This window comes from Lycorma delicatula, chromosome 5 (genome assembly GCF_047948215.1).
Source record: "Lycorma delicatula isolate Av1 chromosome 5, ASM4794821v1, whole genome shotgun sequence".
NCBI classification, from domain to species: Eukaryota; Metazoa; Arthropoda; class Insecta; order Hemiptera; family Fulgoridae; genus Lycorma; species Lycorma delicatula.
Window position 1 is genome coordinate 38,711,368 of NC_134459.1, and position 6,000 is coordinate 38,717,367.

General features: G+C 27.4%; 1 protein-coding gene across 2 annotated transcripts in view; it reads right to left on the minus strand.

Moving 5' to 3' along the window:
* The window catches only part of spn-E (tudor domain containing 9 protein spindle E), a 119,260-nt gene extending 113,633 nt beyond the window's left edge, over positions 1–5,627 (minus strand). For both annotated transcript variants that reach the window (XM_075365926.1, XM_075365925.1), the window contains exon 1: positions 5,479–5,627. The gene's annotated coding sequence lies outside the window, so the exon portion shown is untranslated. The remainder of the gene's footprint in view (positions 1–5,478) is intronic.
* Positions 5,628–6,000: the final 373 nt, after the last annotated feature.

A 6,000-nucleotide genomic window follows, 5' to 3' on the forward strand; every position in this document is an offset into this window, starting at 1 on the left:
ATCAGTAGATCATCCGTAGTGGAGTCCAGTATTTCCTCAAATCTCTCTATTGCAGGTCAAGCACCTAGGCGCCTCTCTACAATGATAGTCTTGAAATGATGATCTTGACTCACGTCTTTTCTTGTTCTGGTGAGAAGATGCAACCAATGCTGTATCATCCATTTGAATTCAACTAGCGATGGCTCTTCATCAAGCAGCCTAGCAGTGAGGTTGGTCAAAGTTTGTTTGTTTTTGTCTATTGAAAGCCAGAAGTTATAACACTTAGAGGGCAGTGTAACAAGTACTAAATTAAAATGGTAGCATCACTGATTAATTCATCAATCTTTGATTTGCAGAGCAAGATTTTCAACTTTAGTAATATGTTGTATTATGGTATCATTATTATTTATTTTTAAGTGGTGAAATCTGTCTAATAATAAAACCTTACTACAATTCATTTTTTGTTTGAAGATAAGTCTAATCTATTAAGTATTTCCTTAGAAGAGTTGCAATTTTCCACAAGACTAATTTAAGATAGCTCCATGGCAGCAGTAATTGTAAATATGGCAACGGCATAATATTTATTCTATTTATCCATTGGCTGACTTTATTCTTTGAGTTTAGTTTAGTTTAAATGCCTTCCACTTTTCAAGAACATTGTACTTGAAATCTACATTGAGAGAAATGTATACCATTAAATGTACAAATAGATGAGGGCTCTAATCCTGTCACATCTTAACTTTTAAAGGTTAATTACGTTGCTGATCAACACAATATATTTTTAATGTGGAACACAACTATGACCAACCCCTTTTTTGCTATCAAATTACTCGTTAAAAACATTTCCTGGACCATAACCTATTGACCAGATTAACAACAAATTCAGAATTATATGAAAATAAAAATCAAGGATTTATTTTCTTCATGAATACACCATATATAACATACAAAAGCATATTTCTATCAATCTATAACCACAAATAATATTTTGAGATAAAAAGAAATAAATAATTTTGAAATTCAATCAATATGAATTTTTGGTATAATTTTTTGTTTTTGGTGTAACCACAGTAGTGCCTATTGTGGTTCATTTTTCAAGTAAAAAAAAATTAAATAATCCTACTCAAATAGGTTTTTCCTATAAGACTAACAAAAACCGGGATACAACTCACATTCTAGTAGGCTAACCTTCAATGGTGGGGGGAAGGACAGTAAGATTAATAAAACAGATATTCTAAGGAAACTTCTCCACAAATACACATCAAAGAGGGAACTCATTAACCAAAACATGCACACAACATAATTCTGGCCAACATTGATATATATGATCCAATTTGATTATCTTACATTTCTAAATTTAAAATAACTTTTCAAGGAATTTTAAAGATCCACAAAGAGTAATCAATAAAAATAAGGAAGGAAAATGTATACAGCCAGTAAGCTGTAACGGAAAGGGAGGCTATCTCCTGGTTGAAGCTGTCTCCTACAATGGACATCTCCCCCTCAAAGTTATAGGTAGACTTACATAAAAATTATCAATGGATAAAAAAAGATTTTTTTTTTAATATCAATGGGGTTCTCAACCCTTATTTCAGAAAGATATTTATAAAATTACTTGCTCAGGATGAAGTTTATTATATGACATATACGCAGGTCCACTCAGATTGTGATCAGCTTTACTTTTAAAAATGATAAATATTATTCACACAAACACAATTTAACAGATACAACAGACAAAGTAAAGTTTTGATTAACATCCTTTACGCATAAGAATCATTTGGTCAAAGATTATAAAAAATCTCCCTACATGTTTTTATTTCCTTTTTTTCTATTGGCACCTCTGTAAAATGAGTTTTGGGCAAGTAATTGTGAAAAACTGTTTTGCTAAGCAGTGATAAGTAGCTAATTTGAGATTTAAAAAGATAATTCTATCCATGTTACAAACTTTACTTACTTTGTTTTTAGAATTTTCATTGTTTTGTATAAAGGCATCCTGAATGATCGCCCAACAAATCAACTTAATCCTAACTACACATCAGAAAAATAAAACTGCACAATTCTTTTCATAAATTTAAATTATAATAATCAGCAAACCTAAAAAAGTTATGAATTTTCTTAATACAAAATAAATAATTAAATATACATAAAGCATAAGTACTTCTAAGAAAATACAGTTGCCAAAGTAAAAAACATAATGAAATCAAAATCTAATCTAAGCCATGGTCAGGTGTTGTAAAAAGCAGAAACACAATTAAAGAGAATGTATAGTTTCATTCTTACTTAATTATGACGAATTGACATCAAAAAATAATTTTTAAACTTTAGTTTACAGAGCTTTTCTTAATAGGTAATTTTTCAAAAAAAAAGTTACTCGTCTGGACTTAAGTATAAAGATTTCATAGGTACTGAAATGCCTGTAAAAAAAATAAAATTTAATTTTTAAATAGATTTACTTACTAACAAATAAATAAATTGTCAACTACCAAACTTGTAAAAAAAATTTACTCATATGAAACTATATTACAGTATTAATCTCTCGAACATGGTACCACTGATATGTTAATTAATTAAATAATATTAACGATTATTAAAATCCACCTTACCAGCACACTGAAATATCCTCTAGATCGTTCAGTTTATTTGAAAGCCATCATCGGGAGTTAAAATATTAAATCGAAGTCAAAAATTAAAAATCAAAGTTAAAATGAGTAAACAGTCATGACTGTCCATTGCTATCAGTATATTAAAGTAAAATATATGTACTCGGGTGGATTAAAATGAAATCAAATGGAACTATGTTATCAAGGAGATACTTATTAGAATAAATTATTATTTCTTTATATTTATATTTAGTTTGTTTTTAAATAATATATCATCTTTAAACATTTTTTGTTCATTAATTAAATTTTTATTACTACAGTAAATATGACACTTTTCTAAATTAGAAATATTATCATATTTATAAGAAATATTTAAGATTTTCATGAAATTATGATTGTAAGTACGATCATAATCTATTATATGTTTGGCAAAGTTGGAGTTTTCTGGTTTATTATTTTTAATCCTATTTATGTGCTCTTTGCATGTATGAAGAATTTGCAATTGATCATACCCACGTATACAATGTCGCAATCCTAACAAACAAGACTGTATACTCCTTGTTTATCAAATTTGGTATCATTATTACATGATTTTTTATTATAATTATTATTATATTTATGTTTAATTAATTTATTAATAGTTGGTACTATAAACAGATTAAGTAATAAAATTAATATAAATAATATAAAACTACTACCAGATAAAAAGTAAAAAATATTCATAAAAAATGAAAATATATCTTTTAGTCAAAAAACTGAAAAAATACATAAAAAAGAATGGCATAACACCTGCATATTCTACTAATAATAAATTAATTAAATGTATTAATAATAATTATAATAAAAAAATCATATAACAATGATACCAAATTTGATAAACGAGTATACAGTCTTATTTGTGAGAATTGTGACATGATATACGTATGACCAATTGCAAATTTTCCATACATGCAAAAGAGCACAATAAATAGCATTAAAAATAACACGTCAGAAAACTCCAACTTTGCCAAACATATGATAGAATACGGTCATACATACAATCATAATAATTTCATGAAAATCTAGACATTTCTTGTAAATATTATAATACTTCTAATTTAGAAAACTATCATATTTACTTTAATAATAGAAATTTAATTAATGAACAAAAAATAAATTTATTAAACATGGCCCGTTGGTATGATTATACAATAATAATAATTTATAAAAACCACTTATAGACAACTTTTTTTATATGTGTTCAAGTACTTTCATATACCAAATCCATCTACAGGACCTCAAAAAACTTTTACATTATTCTTAAAATAAAAGAAAGAAAACTAAAACTCATTCATCGTATGTAAGTCATTATGTAAAATGTTAAAATGTACAACTGTGGTTGTCGTCTTCTAAAGCTTCCACCATTATGGTGGAAACATTTATTGCGACTGGATGCTAAGTCGACATAATTTTTTAAAACCTACGACCACTGCTGTATATTTTAACATTTTACATAACAATAACTTACATACAATGAATGAGTTTTAGTTTTTTTATTTTAGGAATAGTATAAAAGTTTTTTTAGTTCCTGAAAATGGATTTGGTATCCGAGAGTACTTGAACACATATAAAAAAAGATGTTTGTAAGTGATTTTTATAAATTATTATTATTGAACAAAAAATGTTTAAAGATGATATATTATTTAAAAACATCATAAATATAAAAAAATTATAATTTAATAATTTTCTCCTTGATAACATGGTTCCCTTTGATTTAATTTTAACCCAACAGAGTACACATATTTTCCTTCAGTATACTATTAGGACCAGACAGTCATGCTGTTTACATATTTTAAGTTATGATTTTTAATTTTTGACTTTGATTTAATATTTTAATTCCTAATGATGGTTTTAAAGTACGACAAAAGATCTAGAAGATATTTCAATGTGCTGGTAAGGTGGATTTTAATAATTGTTAATATTATTTAATTATATTACAGTAACTATAGAAAACAAAAGCTGAAATCCTAATGCAATAAGAAAAATATTTAAACTGTTTTAAGTTCTAAAGTAATCTAATGAACTGCTTCAGATTACTGCAAGATCATTTCTCGTGACCGAATGACCTTTCTAGCAAGAAACAATGATCTCTTAAAAATTATAATCTAAGATAGCAAATTATATTTAGACATTTTCAGAGTTGCTAATACAATAATTTGGCAGTCTTAGACTACAAAGCATAATACCTTTTCAATTAGTATGTTTTTGTCCACAAGTCAGCATGGAAATTATTCAAACCTTTCTCCCAGCTAACAGAACCAAATTTTAGAAACATAAATTTTTGTTATTTAAAACATTTAAGCTCGTTAAATGGACAGTAAGAGATGTAACGGGGGAGTTTAAAAATATTCTGAAGTTGTTGGAAAGGTTAACGGGGGAGTTTAAAAATATTCTGAAGTTGTTGGAAAGGTTTTATTTACGTAACATGATTCGGTTAGTATTTTAAAAAGTTTACATTTTCACATAACTCGTTCACAGTTTTCTTTCTATTAAGAGAGGATTTTTACAAGAACTTCACGATCTATCATGCTTCCTAAACCTAACCTGCTTTCAGACTATTTTAGTGATTACAAAACAAATATATTAAACTCAATGGTAAACAGATTTATACCGGTGAATCAAACCTTTATGTTAATTTCTCACGTTTACATTCTACTTTCCAGATTAATTTCCATTATCAAACTAAATTTTTTAACAATATGAAATGTGCAAATTCAGAGGAATGATATTATTTTATATAACAATTTACAGGACAATAGTAATATAAGTATCATACCAACAATGGCAAATTCATGAATTTGTAAATAATCAGTAAGTTTGCGTAAAAACTAGTAGTACGAAATTAATTTAAGATACATACTTATAGTGTAATCATCGCCTGGTAAATTGCACAATATAAAACGTCTAATTTGATTGTAACAGATTTCCTAAATTGACTATAACTTCGAATTAGATTACACCACAGAACACCCGTGCAAACAATACTATCTCACAACATAACCTGTAAAATAAGACACCATCATCAGTGTGACCAACTTCAAATCAGCGAATAGTATACATAAGGGTGGCCAACTTTAGTATATAAGATCGACTTTTTATCTTAAAAGTGTGTCGCGATCGACTTGTCATAGGCGTAGTCTATATAAGGTCCATTCCAGCGAGGTATGGGTAAATCGCTCATTAATTTTTCGAGATATAGGCTCATGAAGAAAATAAATTTCCAGACCCAACCTTTGATAGCAGCATTCCGTACATGCGGTACTTAAAAAATTCGACTTTAAAATGCAATTTAATGTTTTTATTATCAACCGCAATGTATAAGTTGTACTATTTGTTCGTAAATATGAAAAAGTTGTCATAAAAATGCACAGTACCGCTGATA